The sequence below is a fragment of the Aquarana catesbeiana genome, linkage group LG06 (assembly GCF_042186555.1).
Source record: "Aquarana catesbeiana isolate 2022-GZ linkage group LG06, ASM4218655v1, whole genome shotgun sequence".
Lineage (NCBI taxonomy): Eukaryota > Metazoa > Chordata > Amphibia > Anura > Ranidae > Aquarana > Aquarana catesbeiana.
The window spans coordinates 33,605,133-33,624,589 of NC_133329.1; the positions used below are offsets into that span (position 1 = coordinate 33,605,133).

Here is a 19,457-nt window from a genome sequence, read left to right on the forward strand (position 1 = left end):
TTTCTATCCTTTTAAGGTGGAAGCTTGGGAGTCCACCCTGAAGGTGCCTTGATTGAACAAGGACTGAAAGAGAAGAGGGTAACCCACCTGATGTTTATTTATTATACTCCCAGTGAGTAAGTTACCCTTATTCAATATGGATATCAATGGAGCTACATTTTCATATACCCAGGAAGAGACCACACACATTATGTCTCAGATTTCAGGGTCCAGAAATTTCCTGACGGGGAACACCCCGGTTTACAATTCTCGTACATGGGAAAAATTAAGAAGGAAACATACATCCTTGGAATTACACGGGCTAACTCTAGCTGAATACCATCGGGTGCATCAGATTCCTAGAGGTTTGAGGGTGTGATTGGCCCCGACCCTATTCAGTGATAACGATGAATTTAAGAGCACATTTATGCAGATTCTTAATAAGTGTTCATTTGATCTAATGACTTTGACTATTTCATTTATACACAAGGAATTGGCTTCACTGTCGGAACAACTTACCAAGATTGAATCAGATTTGCGCACAGCAATGACTTTGGAGGAGTTTAATAAGTGTAAAGAGTTGGCTGATGAAAACATTAACAAATATCGTTGTGAACTGGAGACCAGAAAACGTAACAAATTTGATCGGGACATTCAGGATTATGAGAGGAACCAGGTATACCGATGGCCGCATCCATACAACCGATGAGGTTGTAGCGAGTATGGAAGCCACAGGAGGGAAATGTCCGATAATTCTTCAGCCAATACAGACACCGATTCCTCATCTAATTTTTTACAAGCAGATCGGAGAGAATTGTCCACTACTCGGATGCAAACCAGGTCCCGTTACAACAGAGAAGGGAGTCACGACAGATATCGCAATACACGAGGCAACCGTGGTCGATCAAGGGAGACCTAGTACACAATATCTCCAGGCGGGTCCTGTCATCGGGTGAGGTAGGACTGTTTAATCGTGGTTTATCATATTGTCCCAAGAGTCATCTAGATCCATTCCAGTTAGATCAAGATTTGTATCGCCTATTTCGTAATATTAGATGGAAGGTCCATTTTCTTCTTAAAATCATTTGTCCAGAACGATATGTTTGAAGGGAGGTTGAGTAATAAAAGTTTGGGACTGATGATGAAATCTAAATCTGTTCCCCCCACTACTTATGTACCGGTTGAGATGTTTGTACAGGAGGTCACCCGAGATGTGAAACGTTTAATACAACAAGTGGACTTTAAAGATCATGTACCTAATAACTTGTCCCCCCATGAAAGAATAGCGTTGCGGGAACTAACTAAACGAAGTGATATTATTTGTAAACCTGCTCATAAAGGGGGTTCGGTGGTCATTATGGACCCCCAGGCGTATGAAAATGAGATTAAGCGGCAATTGGATGATGACACAGTATATAAACCTCTACAATCAGACCCTACATGGAGTATTAGAAAAATCTTGGAGAGTATTGTAAAACCAGCGTTTAAAGAAGGGTTAATCTCACATGACCTGTATGAATTTCTGTTACCAACGCATACCCGTATTCCAGTTCTGTACATACTCCCCAAGATCCATAAGGACAAACATTCTCCACCAGGACGCCCGATTGTATCGGGGAGAGATTCGATCTTTGTACCCACGGCTAAATTATTGGACAGAGTGTTATCACCTTTGGTGAAAACTACCCCATCCTATATTAAGGACTCTGGTGACTTTCTGTCCAAAATTAGGGACCTACCACAAATCCAAGATAAATGTATCCTTGTCACTTGGGATGTAACAAGTCTATATACATCAATTCCACATGTGGCCGGCATTGAAGCAGCGTTGAGCCTAATTAAGGACTGTCATGAGTACTCAGAAGCTCAGATTTCTTTTTTTGAAAAGTTATTTAATTTGGTTTTACATAATAACTATTTTCTTTTCAGGGATCGGTACTATGTGCAATTGACGGGAGTTGCTATGGGCTCCAATGTTGCCCCGCCATATGCTTGTTCATTCATGCATGATTTTGAACAGAAATACATTTTTGTCAATGAAATTTTTCGGGAACATTGCGCCACCTGGTGGCGCTATATAGATGACATTTTTGCCATATGGCGGGGCAACATTGAATCACTCCAAACCTTTGATGAGATGATTAACAGTGTTTTACCAAATATTCAGTTTAAAATTCACATTGGTGGGGACTCGGTCCTCTTTCTGGACATACGGGCATATACAAAACAAGGACGGATTGAAACGGATATATACACCAAGCCCACAGATAGGAACCAGCTATTAAGATATGACAGTTACCATCCCCCCCACGTTTTTAGTTCTATTATTAGGAGCCAACTTCTCAGAGTGATGCGGATTGTGAGTGATACTACAATAAGAGATCAGAGATTAGATGAAATGTGCTTTAAATTTAAGGAGTGGGGTTATCCAGAGGGTCTAATTAGACAGGAATTAAATAAAATTTTGAACCCCATTGGTAGTTGTAATAAGAAGAAATATTCACCTGACAGACCTAGGATTCCATTTGTCTTTCAATTTAACAGTTACAGTGATAAAATCTTTAATGTATTGAGAAAACATTGGACGATACTGAAACGATCATATCCTCAGATAGAGGAGTTTCAATTAACTCCCATGAAAGCATATCGGCGCAATAAAACCTTGCGCGATCTTTTGGTACGACCTGAATTTAAACCTGGTAGACAGGAGGAGAAAAGAATGACTTTTCTCGGTAGTAAAAGGAAGGGCAGTTACCCCTGTCTTAATTGCATCCAATGTAACCTAATGATTAAGGGCAATAATTTCTGTCATCCCAGAACAAACAATAAGATAACAATAAATGGCTTTTATACTTGTCAGTCATCATATGTGATCTATATTCTCACATGCCCCTGCAATCTTCTTTATGTGGGGGAGACGACCCAAAAAATTAAAGACCGCGTTGCACAGCATCGTAGTACGATCAGACATCCCCAGTCAGGTCTTCCTGTATCGCGTCATTTTTCTGAGATGGGACATAAAGATACCGATTTACGATTTATGGTGTTGGAAGAGATTCCTCACGATAAAAGAGGGGGTGATAGGATTTTAAAATTGAAAAGACGTGAGGTTTGGTGGATCAATAAATTACAGTCCTTGCATCCTGACGGTATGAACAAGGACTATGATTTATACTTATTTGTATAGAAGTTTGATACGAGATAGAAAAGCAGTTACAATCATATTTTGAATGTATTACATTTCTTTTAGATTGATCGGAAAGAGCTTCCGTTGGGAATACTAGATAGCAGAATATCAGCTGGAATCTATGAGGAGATCTGAGACTTGATCAAGAATGTTATTGTATTTATGATAAATGATTTGAAATATCTATATTTAATTAATTGAGAGAGTTTAGTTACTCCATAATGTCATGTTGATGGAATATGATATACAATAGGATGAATTTGTGGTAAATAATCCTTTATTAGGGAATTTAAGATGGTTCACCAAATTGGGTTTATGTAGTAGGGTTAAATATTTGAATGTGTATAAGTAGTTTGTCTATGGTAATTAGTTAAGTGAACACATGTGTGTACTGGACTGGGTGTTGATAAGAGAACATAGTGTGGTTTGGCTTTTCACACACAGCCAGAGAAGCCTGACGAAGAGCGAATTGTGCTCAGAACTGTACAGTGGCTTGCTTACATTTGAACTATGTAATGAAAGATTTTCAGTAAAAGGACACATTTTTGCATCAAAGCATCGTTCCACGTGTTTTTTCTATATAGATCTATATATATCTATATAGATCTATAGATATATATAGATCTATATAGATATATATATCTATATATATATATCTATATATATATATATAGATATATATACATATATCTATATCTATATATCTATATCTAGATATATAGATATAGATATAGATATCTATATCTATATCTATATCTATATATATATCTATAGCTATCTCTCTCTCTCTCTATATATATAGATATATATCTATATATCTATATATATATACTGTCCAAACAAGAAGCTGCAGGAGGGAAGGGCCGGATGTGGGCGTTGGGCTGGAGTCGAGGCTGAGCCCGTGATGCCCACGAAGCTCACCCCTAGCATGATGCTGGCCTAAGGAAAGGCCGCCTCCCGATCCTCCACAAACCCTCCATCACTGTGCCCTTTCCCGCTGAGGACCATGCTGCTGTTGGAGGAGAGAGCGGAGGGTTTTTGTCCCCCCGCACGTCAAGTTTGAGCCCTGCACCTGCCACGCTCGGGGAGCCTGCAGAAGGAGGCGAGCCGCAGCCCTGAGTTTCGGGGCATAGAACATAGAGCCTGGAGCCCGTACCTGCACAGCGATCCCGGAGGTAGAGCGGATGGAGCGGGGATGAATAGAGCCAGTGCACCGGTAACTATTGAATGAGTAAAGACAGGGCCGTCTTTAATATGGTTTGGACCCCGGGCAAACATTTTTTTGGCCCCCCCAATTCAATTTTGCTCTTCACCCCAACATCTCAAAAAACAGACACAAACATAGATTTATCTTTAAAAAACATTACAGCCTCGTCATATCACAGAGCCCATTACATTGCAGCCTCCTCATATCACAACCCCCATTGCATTGCAGACCTTTCCACATTATAGTGCCCCTTTACACATCACAGCGCCCCTGTTACATTAGAGTCCCCTTCATGTCCAGGGCTGGACTGGGACAAAAATGTGGCCCTGGACTTCATCCAGACCGACCCAGGGCATAACACATCAGGGGACAGGACACAGAACATCATGACACAGCACATCAGGGCACAGCACATCAGGGCACAGGGTACAGCACATCAGGGTACAGAGCCCAGCACATCAGGGTAGAGGGTATAGCACATCAGGACACAGCACATCAGGGTAGAGGGTATAGCACATCAGGACACAGCACATCAGGGTAGAGGGTATAGCACATCAGGACACAGCACATCAGGGTAGAGGGTATAGCACATCAGGACACAGCACATCAGGGTAGAGGGTATAGCACATCAGGACACAGCACATCAGGGTAGAGGGTATAGCACATCAGGACACAGCACATCAGGGTAGAGGGTATAGCACATCAGGACACAGCACATCAGGACACAGCACATCAGGGTAGAGGGTATAGCACATCAGGACACAGCACATCAGGGTACAGGGTATAGCACATCAGGTCACAGCACATCAGGGTACAGAGCCCAGCACATCAGGGCACAGGGTACAGCACATCAGGGTACAGAGCCCAGCACATCAGGGTACAGGGTATAGAACATCAGGACACAGCACATCAGGGTACAGGGTATAGCCCATCAGGACACAGCACATCAGGGTACAGGGTATAGCCCATCAGGACACAGCACATCAGGGCACATCAGGACACAGCACATCAGGGCACATCAGGACACAGCACATCAGGGTACAGCACATCAGGGTACAGAGCCCAGCACATCAGGGTAGAGGGTATAGCACATCAGGACACCGCACATCAGGGTACAGGGTATACCACATCAGGACACAGCACATCAGGGCACATCATGACACAGCACATCAGGGTAGAGGGTATAGCACATCAGGACACCGCACATCAGGACACAGCACATCAGGGTACAGGGTATAGCACATCAGGACACAGCGCATCAGGGTACAGCACATCAGGACACAGCACATCAGGGTACAGAGCCCAGCACATCAGGGCACAGGGTACAGCACATCAGGGTACAGAGCCCAGCACATCAGGGTACAGGTTATAGCACATCAGGACACAGCACATCAGGGTACAGGGTATAGCACATCAGGACACAGCACATCAGGGCACAGCACATCAGGGTACAGGGTATAGCACATTAGCACACAGCACATCAGGGCACAGGGTATAGCACATCAGGACACAGCACATCAGGGCACAGCACATCAGGGCACATCAGGGCACAGCACATCAGGACACAGCACATCAGGGCACATCAGGACACAGCACATCAGGGCACAGCACATCAGGGCACAGGTCACAGTACATCAGGGCACACGACATTGGGGCACAGCACATCAGGGCACGGGGCACAAAGCACATCAGGGCATGGGGCACATCAGGGTACATTGGGGCACATCAAAGCACATGGGGCACATCGAAGCACATGGGGCACATCAGGGTACATTGGGGTATATCGCGGCGGACCTTACCACAGAACAACTGGGAAACGATGCAAAAGGCAAATTAGGCGGCCGCTGGAACCGGCCCACTGAGCCATCGGCCCACCGGGAAACTCCCGGTAGTCCCGATGGCCAGTACATGTCTGTTCATGTCATAGTGCCCCTTTACACATCACAGCACCCCAATTACATTGCAGCCATTGTCACATCACACATTCACATGTATGTGTTTTGGCGGCCCACATTTGCGCAGGCACAGCAGCCCATTCATTTGAATGGGCTGCCATGCCTGCGTTTCCTGCAGAAAAAAAAGTTGCATGCAGCATTTTAAAAATGCAGTGGCCTTGAAATTCATTCGGCTTTTGCACCATGCGACTTACCTGCAGTTCCTGCGCACACAAACGTACTGTGTCTTTAAAAGCGTGGCCTAAACATCTAAAAATGCAGCAAGTTTGCCTGAGCAGGAACTGCAGGTAAGACACATGGTGCAAAAGTATAATGAACAGACAGTGCTGTATTTCATTGCTTGATGGGCATAGGTGTGTGCAGCCCTATTAAATGCTGCATGCACCTTTTTTTTGCAGGAAACGCAGACATGGCAGTCCATTCAAATGATTGGGCACTGTGCCTGCGCAAATGTGGGCCACCAAAACACATACATGTGAACCAGCTAGGCCCAAAATAAGTGCATCAAGCAGTTCACACTGAGGCGCTTTGCAGGCGCTATAGCGCTAAAAATAGTGCCTGCAAAGTGCCCTGAAACAGCGGCTCCATTCACTCCAGTGTGAAAGCCCCAAGGGCTTTCAAACTGAAGTGGTGCGCTGGCAGGGCGTCAGAAAAAGTCCTGCCAGCAGCTTCTTTGGAGCGCATTAAGAGCGGCGAACTCACCGCTCCTAAAGAGCCCCTGCCCATTGAAATCAATGGGCAGCGCCGCTGAACCGCTGGCAAAGCACCGCCGTAGCGGTGCTTTGCAGGCGCTTTTAACCCTTTTTCGGCTGCTAGCAGGGGTTTAAAGTGCCCCGCTAGAGGCCGAAAAGCGCAGCAAAAACGACGGTAAAGCTCCACTAAAAACAGTGGCGTTTTACCACCAATGCCCGGGTGCTTTCAGTGTGAAAGCAGCCTAAATACAGTATGCCATGTTCCTGTAAATCATGCTGTGTGCTCTCCTCTGAGGCCTCACTCAGCCTGGACAGTGGACTACAGAATTGCTAAGTTTTTTTTAACTTTCTTTTATTACACAAGACATGGCATGGGGATAGGGGGAGCATGAGCCAGGGGAGGAGAAAAGACCTTACCTGGTCGTGGAAAGCTCAGCTAAATTCTCCACACTGCTCCTTAGTTTTTTCACTTCACCAGGCTTCAGTGCACTCTCCACTCTGCGCTGCCCAGGGCCCTGTCTCACTCCTCCTCCGCTTCTCCGCTCCTCCGAGTCAGTGCTAACACAGCACTGTCTGCATGCATAGCAAGGGGCGGGGCCAGAGCATCAGTGGAGCTCAAGGCCCCGCCCACCCACGGCCCGCTCCTCAAATGAAAAAAAAAAGGCACTGGCAGTGTGGGCGCCGTGCGCGCCGCCGCGGCTGACATCACATAATTCAGCGCCGATTTGCGGGCAGCGCGCAGGGGTAACGGGCAGCTCTGCTTTGGGCCCCAAGAAATGACAGGGCCCTGGGCAGCTGCCCCGTTTGCCCTGCGCTAAAGACGGCCCTGAGTAAAGAGCGTACCTTCCGTGACTGGAGCAGATCTGCAGTGTACAGCGACTCCCTGCACCTCAAAACCGGCAAGTAATTTGCAAAGCCAAGCGGATACTGAGGCAACAAGTGGGTGAGTGCTGTTGCTCCTAGCTGGCCATAGTGATAGCATATAGACATGTGCACACTGAAATATTTTGTTTCCGAATTTCATTTTCATCCGAAAAATACATTTAGTTACTCCCGAAATTCTTTATTTTGTTTTTCGTTAAAGACTTGCATTCCTCCGAAAATCCAAATGAATTGAGGTTGAATCTGTCAATGAAGGCTTATGGTGTCTGTCGAATGTTCAAAGAAGATTCGATGGAGCAGCTAAACTGTACGACGCCGTATAGTTTAGCTGCTCCGTGTAACCTTCTTAGAACTTTTAACAGACACCATAATCGTAAATGAAAGTAAGGTGGCTGTACGTGTGTTAGTTCTAGCTATTTTACTGCCCCTCCTCTTTGGTTACAATCAGCCAATAAGATTCATCATCATCATTATTTTTATTTTACCTCCCCCACCCAATTCCAGCAGCGATCTTTTCTCCCCTATGTCAAATCTTTTCTCTCTACGTCGAATCTTTTCTCTCTACATCAAATCTTTTCTCTATGTCAAATCTTTTCTCTCTACGTCAAATCATTTTTCTCTATGTCGAATCTTTTCTCTCTATGTAGAATAATCTTGGACTAATAGAGCTAAGGTTAGACACAGGTTTGATGGACACAGATTGTTATTGTCAGCATCATGTCGAATCTGCTATCTATATCGAACTGATATAATAACGAAAACGAAAATAAAGCATTTGTTTATGTCGGATCTTTCGTTTTTCAGATTCTGCACTTTCGTTATCGTTTGTTAAAACGATAACGAAAATACCTGAAATTCGGATGAAAATGCATTCGGACGAAAACGAATGCACATGTCTAATAGCATATTGACTCTTATACAGACTGCATGGTACGCATACAGACTATATATGCCACATATAGAGGTTTAATAAACTGGACTGTTAAACTGCATAATAGTAAAAAGAAAAATGACTGGCATACACGGGACTGAGAGCTGAAATACTTGTATTTGTATGGACCGTGGATGCACTGAAGGAGCTGTTTGGTGTGGGTGGAACACTCCATGGACATAAACAAAGAGGTACGGACCAAGGGAGATACCCAAGGGAATGTTTAAGAACCCCCTAATATGTGAACCACACCAAAACAGCTAACAGCCATACTGTAAAGTCAACCTGAAATAAAACTATCGGCAAAAGATAAAAAGATTAGTAGCCTCATCAGTTGAAATAACCGCAACAGTCGCATTAGCAGTTGTAACAGCCAAGGATAAGAACAAACATTGCAGAACTTTCACTTTACTAAGGCTGTGTACTTTTGGATAAAAGTACAGTATACTTCGGTGACTACAACTGGGCAAAGTACTACAGGGAAATAAAAAACAAGTGGAAAATATGAAATGAAGGCTAAACAGGCTAGAGGGGCAGCAGTAAACCCACCTAGAGTAAGTGCTAGGCCAGAAACTATTAAAAAATATATGGTACAGGAGGATGGTAAGGAAAGCCCGGACAAACAAACGGGAGCCAAAAGCAAAGCCCCGGAGGGCATACAAAAGAACGCACTAAGAAAACAGCTAAAAGATATAGAAACCCCCGCAGCGAGAAGTGAGGTACTAGAGGGAGAAGTTACAATGGAACCCAAACAAAAAAAATGTTACCAACAAAGGGAGAAATGGCAGAAATTTTTGTGTGACTGGAAATATCTATAAAGGGAGAAATAGCAACTCTGCATGAAGATATGAACCACATATTGAAGATACAGAAGAAAGGTTGGACATGCAGGGGGTTGAGATAAAAAGGCTTAAGGCACAGATGGGCGAGGTGCAGAGAGATCAGAGGATTTTATTGTATAAAATAGAGGACCAAGAAAATTGGAACAGAAGGAAAAATCTCTGGATTAGAGGTTTACCAGAGATGCAAGGGGAAAAGGAGGAACTTCAAGAAAAAATGGATAAAACCTTTGGTCATATGTTAAGTACATCTGGTGCAAGTAGTAAAATAAAGTTTGAAAGAATCCATAGGATTAGTAAGCCTGCAGAAATGGCTGGAGATGTCCCAAGAGATGTTATTGTAAGATTTCATAATTTCCAAGACAAAGAACAGATAAGGGAATTTATGAAAACAAACTAACTGTGGTGCTTCCCAGCCTGCCTAATCGGACGCAAAGACAGCCGATCTGCAACTTTAAGATTCCCGGAAGATACACCAACATTTTGTAATAGACTGGATGTTCCTCTGGTAGAAATCCTGGGTTGGTGGGAAAGACTTGAGAACACAGAGAGTACAGATGAACAGCAGACTTGGCAACCAGCTCTGAAATGGAAACGATTGGAAGGGAAGAAAAAAACAGACCAAAGAGAATAGGAAAGAAGAAACTAATAATAATTACTCAAGTTAAATGATAAGACGAAGGGGGTCCGGTTGGGGACGTGGGGGGGAGGGTTGGGAGAGGGAGAAGGGGGGAGTGGAGTGGGCACAGGGCACCCCCCAAAAAAAACACTTGGGGGGAGTATTGGATCTGCCTGCGACCATATCTAGAGCTCAACCTCTAGGGCGATAACCGTAGGGCTGGGAGGAGTTAGGTAGGCCACGGTTTACTGGGCCATGGGGAGGCCATTTCCCCTACTATGGCAGGGAGAGGGGGGACAGGGTATGGGGAGGGTAGGGGGGGAGGAGATGGGGACAGGGGGGAGGGTGGAATTTGGGAGATTAGGATGCACACATCCCTTCCCTTACTGGAGGTATGGCAGGACAACCTATTCTTTTGCTCGTCAGATGTGTTTTACAGAAAATCCATAAAAATGAGTAAGGATGTCTAGTCTAAATATAATTTCATATAATGTACGCGGTTTAAATGTTCCTATAAAAAGGGTGAACCCGAGCAAAGGGAGTGGCCATAAGGTTCACCAGGGGAGTGAGGTTTGATTTAGAGTAGAGAAAGATGGACCCTGAAGGGCGTTATCTATTTTTGAGGAGTAAATTGAATGGAGCCGAGTACTCCCTGGTGAACATATATGGCCCTAATAAAAATCCTATTGGTTATTTAATGGGGGCTATAGCGGAATTCATGCAATTTAAGAAAGGAGGGGCCATTATGGCGGGGGATTTTAATTTCTGCTTAGAGCCGAGGAAAGATAGTACGTCGCAGGAACGGGAGACTGGAATGGCATGGAGGAGTAAATTAAAAAAGAAATTGCACCAATGCCAACTAGTAGATGTGTGGAGAACGCAGCACATTAAGGCGAGAGATTACACAGTCCACTCCCCCCGTACATGGGACATACTCTAGACTATATTTTTTCTTGAATGAGCATAGGCTGCTAGAGGTGGTGGTCAGCACAAATATTGGAATAATGACCTTCTCAGATCATGCGCCTGTGATATTACAACTGAAGATAGGAGAGGCCCAAACAAGGAGTAACATTTGGTGGCTAAATGGCCTTAAGTAAAGAAATATATAAATTAGAACAGCCACATAAGACAACAAGAGACAGGGAACAGCTAATAAATCTTTGTCAAAAAAGGGAGGCTATGAGAGATCCTATAGAACAAGAAACGCGAACAGCCTACAACTTAATAAAGAAAGAAAGGTACCAATATGGGAATAAGTCGGGAAACATCTGACGAGGGAAAAAAAGCGGCTAACTATATTGAGAAAATACATACAAGCACTGGGGAACTGGTATACAAAACGGCAGAAATCGCTAAGACCTTCCAAGATTATTATGGGAGAATTTACTCACTAAATAAGCAGGATACTAAAGAAGAGGCAGAACGAAAACAAGAAAACAACAAAAGCCTTTTTAAAAGATACCTTTTTGAATAAAATAAAAAATCTCAGAAGATCAACTTAGTCACCTAGAGGCCCCTATAACAGAGGAGGAGATAATAAAAATCTTAAAAGAATCAGCGGCAGGGAAGAGTCCCGGACCTGATGGCCTGACGACACTCTATTATAAAAAATTTAGGGATATACTAATTCCTAAAATGTGCTCCTCTATGAATGGGATCGGGGCTAAGTGGGAGATGTGTAAAGAGGCGTTGGAAGCTATTATTGCTATTATTCCGAAAGAGGGGCAAGATAGCACACTTTGTTTTAATTATAGACCCATTTCACTCCTAAACTCAGACACCAAATTATTTGTGAAGGTACTTGCAGGTAGGGTGAAAACAATAATGCAGGATATAATACATCCATATCAGGTAGGCTTTATCCCAGGAAGGGAGGGGAGGGATAATGGAACAAGAACATTACTAGCAATACAGAAAATCAAAGATAGTAGGGCCCCAGGACTACTCCTGTCAATTGATGCTGAAAAAGCTTTTGACAGGGTAGACTGGGGCTTCATGCAGGGTACGTGGGAGGAAATGGGATTGGGCACGAAAATGATTAGATGGATAAAGGCATTGTATAACCGACCCACAGCGAGGGTGAAGGTAAACGGGGTAGTTTCAGATCCATTTGAAATGCACACTGGCACATGGCAGGGGTGTTCATTATCCCCCTTACTGTTTGTGCTGGCATTGGAACCCCTTCTGACAAGGATAAGGCAAAACCCAGATATCAGGGGGATAAAGGTAGGAGAGGAAGTCCATAAATTAGCGGCCTATGTGGACGAAATGTTATTTTATATAACTCGTCTCAGGATATCCCTCCCAAACCTAATGAAAGCCTTAAAAGAGTATGGCGAAATATCCAATTTTAAGATGAACCCAGCCAAGTCAGAAACCTTAAACATTAACAAATCAAAAAAAGACGAGCATACTTATCAAAAAGATTTTCCATTTGTTTGGGGGAAAAAAGAACTGAAGTACCTAGGCGTTAAGATAACAACATCTATCGTGACACTATATTAGGGATGAGCCGAACACCCCCCTGTTCGGTTCGCACCAGAACATGCGAACAGGAAAAAAGTTTGTTCGAACACGCGAACACCGTTAAAGTCTATGGGACACGAACATGAATAATCAAAAGTGCTAATTTTAAAGGCTTATATGCAAGTTATTGTCATAAAAAGTGTTTGGGGACCTGGGTCCTGCCCCAGGGGACATGGATCAATGCAAAAAAAAGTTTTAAAAATGGCCGTTTTTTCAGGAGCAGTGATTTTAATAATGCTTAAAGTCAAACAATAAAAGTGTAATATCCCTTTAAATTTTGTAGCTGGGGGGTGTCTATAGTATGCCTGTAAAGGGGCGCATGTTTCCTGTGTTTAGAGCAGTCTGACAGCAAAATGACATTTCAAAGGAAAAAACCCATTTAAAACTACTCGCGGCTATTGCATTGCCGACAATACACATAGAAGTTCATTGATAAAAACGGCATGGGAATTCCCCACAGGGGAACCCCAAACCAAAATTTAAAAAAAAAAATGATGTGGGGGTCCCCCTAAATTCCATACCAGGCCCTTCAGGTCTGGTATGGATATTAAGGGGAACCCCGGCCAAAATTAAAAAAAAAATGATGTAGGGTCCCCCCTAAATTCCATACCAGACCCTTATCCGAGCATGCAACCTGGCAGACCACAGGAAAAGGGGGGGACGAGAGTGCGCCCCCCCTCCTGAACCGTACCAGGCCACATGCCCTCAACATTGGGAGGGTGCTTTGGGGTAGCCCCCCAAAACACCTTGTCCCCATGTTGATGAGGACAAGGGCCTCATCCCCACAACCCTGGCCGGTGGTTGTGGGGGTCTGCAGGTGGGGGGCTTATCGGAATCTGGAAGCCCCCTTTAACAAGGGGACCCCCAGATCCCGGCCCTCCCCCCTGTGTGAAATGGTAAGGGGTACTTACCCCTACCATTTCACTAAAAAACTGTCAAAAATGTTAAAAATGACAAGAGACAGTTTTAGACAATTTCTTTATTTAAATGCTTCTTCTTTCTTATATCTTCCTTCATCTTCTGGTTCTTCTGGCTCTTCTGGTTCTTCCTCCGGCATTCTCATCCAGCATCTCCTCCGCAGCGTCTTCTATCTTCTTTTCCTCTGGCCGCTCCGCACCCATGGCATGGGGGGAGGCTCCCGCTCTTCTCTTCATCTTCTTCTCTTCTTCTTTTCTTCTCTTCTTCTCTTCTTCTCTTCTTAATTTTCTTCTCTGGGCCGCTCCGCATCCATGCTGACATGGAGGGAGGCTCCCGCTGTGTGACGGCGTCTCCTCGTCTGACGGTTCTTAAATAACGGGGGGCAGGGCCACCCGGTGACCCCGCCCCCCTCTGACGCACGGTGACTTGACGGGACTTCCCTGTGACATCAAGGGGAATGCCACAGGGAAGTCCCGTCATGTCCCGTGCGTCAGAGGGGGCGGGGTCACCTGGTGGCCCAGCCCCCCATTATTTAAGAACCGTCAGACGAGGAGACGCCGTCACACAGCGGGAGCCTTCCTCCATGCCAGCATGGATGCGGAGCGGCCCAGAGAAGAAAATGAAGAAGAGAAGAAAAGAAGAAGAGAAGAAGATGAAGATGAAGAGAAGAGCGGGAGCCTCCCCCATGCCATGGGTGCGGAGCGGCCCGAGGAGAAGAAGATAGAAGACGCCGCGGAGGAGATGCTGGACGAGAATGCCGGAGGAAGAACCAGAAGAACCAGAAGAACCAGAAGAAGAATTAGATGAAGGAAGATAGAAGAAAGAAGAAGCATTTAAATAAAGGAATTGTCAAAAACTGTCTCTTGTCATTTTTAACATTTTTGACAGTTTTTTAGTGAAATGGTAGGGGTAAGTACCCCCTTACCATTTCACACAGGGGGGAGGGCCGGGATCTGGGGGTCCCCTTGTTAAAGGGGGCTTCCAGATTCCGATAAGCCCCCGCCCACAGACCCCCACAACCACCGGCCAGGGTTGTGGGGATGAAGCCCTTGTCCTCATCAACATGGGGACAAGGTGTTTTGGGGGGCTACCCCAAAGCACCCTCCCAATGTTGAGGGCATGTGGCCTGGTACGGTTCAGGAGGGGGGGCGCACTCTCGTCCCCCCCTCTTTTCCTGCGGCCTGCCAGGTTGCGTGCTCGGATAAGGGTCTGGTATGGATTTTTGGGGGGACCCCACGCCGTTTTGTTTTTTTTTGCTTCGGGGTTCCCCTTAAAATCCATACCAGACCTGAAGGGTCTGGTATGGAATTTAGGGGGAACCCCATGTCATTTTTTTTTTAATTTTGGCCGGGGTTCCCCTTAATATCCATACCAGACCTGAAGGGCCTGGTATGGAATTTAGGGGGAACCCCACGTCATTTTTTTTTTTTAATTTTGGTTCGGGGTTCCCCTGTGGGGAATTCCCATGCCGTTTTTATCAATAAACTCCTATGTGTATTGTCGGCAATGCAATAGCCGCGAGTAGTTTGAAATGGGTTTTTTCCTTCGAAATGTCATTTTGCTGTCAGACTGTTCTAAACACAGGAAACATGCGCCCCTTTACAGGCATACTATAGACACCCCCCAACTACGAAATTTAAAGGGATATTATACTTTTATTGTTTGACTTTAAGCATTATTAAAATCACTGCTCCTGAAAAAACGGCCGTTTTTAAAACTTTTTTTTGCATTGATCCATGTCCCCTGGGGCAGGACCCAGGTCCCCAAACACTTTTTATGACAATAACTTGCATATAAGCCTTTAAAATTAGCACTTTTGATTTCTCCCATAGACTTTTAAAGGGTGTTCCGCAGCATTCGAATTTGCCGCGAACACCCCAAATTGTTCGCTGTTCAGCGAACTTGCGAACAGCCAATGTTCGAGTCGAACATGAGTTCGACTCGAACTCGAAGCTCATCCCTACACTATATCAGGTACATTTTCTTCCATTATTGAATTACATGAAAGCAGAACTGAATAGAATTACAACAGGATAACTATCCTGAGGGGGAAGAATTAATATCTTTAAAATGATAATCTTACCTAAAATTATGTATAAGATGCAAATGCTCCCAATTCCACTCCCACAGGCTTTTTTCAAAATAATACAAACAATGTTTTTAAGGTTTATTTGGAGAGGTAAAAAACCACATATAAGTTTGACACAGCTAACCAAAGATAAGGTGCGAGGGGGGTGGGGGGCACCGGATTTCAGAAATTATTATAATGGAATTATAATGTCACAAATAATAGATTGGGCAAAAAACAATAAGGAAAAGGGATGGGTTAAGATGGAAAACACAATGAGTGAAGTCACATTGGGAAAGATAATATGGATCCCGGCACAATATAGAAATCTAAGTAAAGACACACATAGTATCACGAGAAACAAACTAAAAATATGGGATAACTTACATAAAAGGGATACAGAATATTTCACACCAGGAATAGAGACACTGTTTGCTAATTGGATTTTACAGGAGAATGCACAATTGAAAGATATTATGGAACAGGGTAACATGTACACGTATCAGGAATTAAAAAACAAAAGTGAATTGATGGTGATAGATGGATGGCAGTATAGCCAACTTAAACACTTTATAGAGACACTGCCTCAGTCCATTAGATCGGCAAAAAACCTACTTCCCCTGGAGAAATTGTGCGTAGATAAAGGAAGGAAGAGGGTGATCTCCAGGATCTATAGAGTGCTGATTGATATGAAAGGGTTGGAGATACCGCCTTACATCGAGAAGTGGGAAAAGGAATTGGGAACATCAGTAAGAGAGACGGAGATTAGGCAACTACTGCTGCGGGTTCACGCAACGTTGGTTAATAGAGGAATGAATTAGCTAGATACTTAGAGCGGGAAGAGGAAGAGGTGAGAAGAAGATCATCGATCTGGTGCGGGAAAGGGAGAAGGGGCGGGTATAGGGAGAGTGTGCGAGGGAGGGGTGGGGTAGGTTAGAGGGGGGAGGGGTATGGGGTGTGGGTTTTGTTTTGATAAGAATGTATTAAGAACCTGTGTATATTGTTGTTTATTGCGAGGTTGCACCTCGCTAATTGCGATTTGCTTTGATACAGATAAAATTAATAAAGAAATTGAAATTAAAAAAAAAAATGTCTGTCCATATATCTGTCTTGATTTGTTTTAAGTATTACTAACCTTGTATGAGTGAGTAACGGTGCGGTGGCTTCTAGAGTTGCTTGTTGCTTTCAAGGCTTCTGCCTCTAGAAGATGAAGGTGTTTTGCTGCTACATGCAATGGCGAGCCATAAGTTGTGGTGTGAGTGAACAAGAGTGAGTGAGGGGTGGGTGTTTTAGCTTTTTATAAGTATGCTGCTTTCAAAGTGAAAGTAAAACTATGTGTCAAGAAATACCAACTTCTCTTATCAGTTTATCTGCAGCCATGTTTTGACCATAAGCCCAGTGGGACATTTTTCCTCATTCCTTTCTAAGCTGTCTTTATTTCATTTCTAAACACAAGAACAAACAGGACGTTAGATTCGTATTTTCTAAGGGTCACTGAAATTGTCACTGAGCACTAGTGTCACCTTAAGGGCATCATGGGCCCCTGGGCAAAGTAATGCACTGGTGCCCCTACCATGGTGGGATGGCAAACAGCGAGTGTGGCTAAATTATAATACATATTGAGCGTGGCGTTTTTAGTCTAATTAAAAATTTTAGTCAGATTTTTTTACAATTTTATTTTTATTTTTTTTTACAATTTGTTAAAATAATGTGTCATATATTTTTGCACAATGTTGTGGGGGGAGGGGGGTCTTTAAAATATTAAGGGTATAAACAGACCCTTGAAGTCTCACTTTTGAAACAGAGAAAGGGACTGAGGAGACACATTCCCCAGTTCCTTTCTGCAGCCTCAGCTGCAGACGCAGATGAATGAACAGGATACAGAGGCTCCTGCTCAGTCATAAACTGAAGCATAGTAAACACGGGTTCTGGTTCAGCAGCACAGCACATAATGAGGACCACCCTGAGAAAAAAGGGAAAGTACACAGATTTGAGAATCCACACACATACAATCCAATGAGAACACTAAACAAATGACCAATAGTTCAAGGTAATTTAATGACAAAAGTAATTCATACGAGTATAAAGCCAATGGGACCAAACACTCTCCCCCCTCATCAAGGCTTAAAGTGACATTAAACCCTCATCATTAAAAAAAACTATGAATAAATGGTGTATCACATGCTGTTTATACTCACCCAGTCACTATGAGATTCGTTTTCTGTATTCTGCAAAAAACCTGGTTGATCCTGTTACTCCCAACCCCAACTTCTTCCCATTTCAGCTAGAGATTTTGCAGCTGCTGAGGCAACTCTGCACATGCTCAGGTTTCAGTGAGTTTTCTGTCCATGTCCCCAATGCAGCTACCTTGTTTCCCCGAAAATAAGACCTAGCGTGATTGTCGGTGATGGCTGCAATATAAGCCCTACCCCCCAAATAAGCCGAAGTTTAAGTCCTTGTAGGTCTTATTTTCAGGGTAGGGCTTATTTTTGGGGGAAACAGGGTAGGGATTATTTGGGGGTAAGGCTTATATTGCAGCCATCACCGACAATCACGCTAGGTCTTATTTTTGGGGAAACAGGCTAGGTATTTTGCAGTGCAGTGTTGGAAGCTCTGCACATGCTCAGTTTTCTGAGCATTTCCTCCCTATCACATCTGAGCAGCCCATGTGACTATAAAGTCACACATGTGGGCGTATACAAAATGGTAAATGACAGCCCACTCCCTCCCTCCTCCTCCATGTCCACTAACCAGCTAAACACAAGGGGGGTGGGATATTACATGTTGATTAATGGAGGCTTCACCTCCCTCTTATTCTAAGACACAGGCTGGAGGGGAGTGACACAGCCTGTGACTGGCAGAAATCTGCTCACACCATGTTATTTCTATAAAATAATAAAGATTTAATTTCAAATATATATTTGTATGACAATTTAAAACTGTTTATTGATATTATTTATTTAGAATCCATACCAGACCCCGATCCGAGCAAGCAGCCCGGCCGGTCAGGAGAGGGGGTGGGGACGAGCAAGCACCCCCCCTCCTGAACCATACCAGGCCGCATGCCCTCAACATGGGGGGTGGGTGCTTTGGGGGAGGGGGCGCCCTGCCCCCCCACCCCAAAGCACCTTGTCCCCATGTTGATGAGGACAAGGGCCTCTTCCCGACAACCCTGGCCATTGTTTGTCGGGGTCTGCGGGCGGGGGGCATATCAGAATTCGGGCGCCCCCTATAATAAGAGGGCCCCCAGATCCCGGCCCTCCACCCTATGTGAATGAGTATGGGGTACATGGTACCCCTACCCATTCACCTAGGGAAAAAGTGTCAATAATAAAACACACTACACAGGTTTTTAAAATAATTTATTAAACAGCTCCGGGGGGGTCTTCCTCCGGCTTCGGGGGTCTTTTCCTGGCTTCGGGGGTCCCTCCAGTTCCTCTTCTCCCGGCGTCCGGTTGGGTCTTCTCCGCTCTCTCTTGCCTCTTCTTCCTGGGTTCTAGTTCTTCTGCCGGCTCCTCCGCTGCCTTCATGCCGCTCTTTTGCCAACAGAGGTCCGGACTTCTTGTCTTCTTCCCTCTTCTCTTCTCCAGATGTTGACACGACGGTCTCTCCGGCTGGACTGCTCTCTGAGTGCTCTGCTGTGACTTATAT

At 44.4% G+C, this 19,457-nt stretch overlaps 1 protein-coding gene across 3 annotated transcripts in view; it reads right to left on the reverse strand.

The window, feature by feature from the left end:
* Positions 1-17,068, reverse strand: part of LOC141148289 (up-regulator of cell proliferation-like) — a 165,152-nt gene extending 148,084 nt beyond the window's left edge. The window contains exon 1 of one of the 3 annotated variants that reach the window (XM_073635578.1): positions 16,942-17,068. The gene's annotated coding sequence lies outside the window, so the exon portion shown is untranslated. The remainder of the gene's footprint in view (positions 1-16,941) is intronic. The other 2 variants (XM_073635579.1, XM_073635580.1) reach the window with 2 other exon arrangements.
* Positions 17,069-19,457: the final 2,389 nt, after the last annotated feature.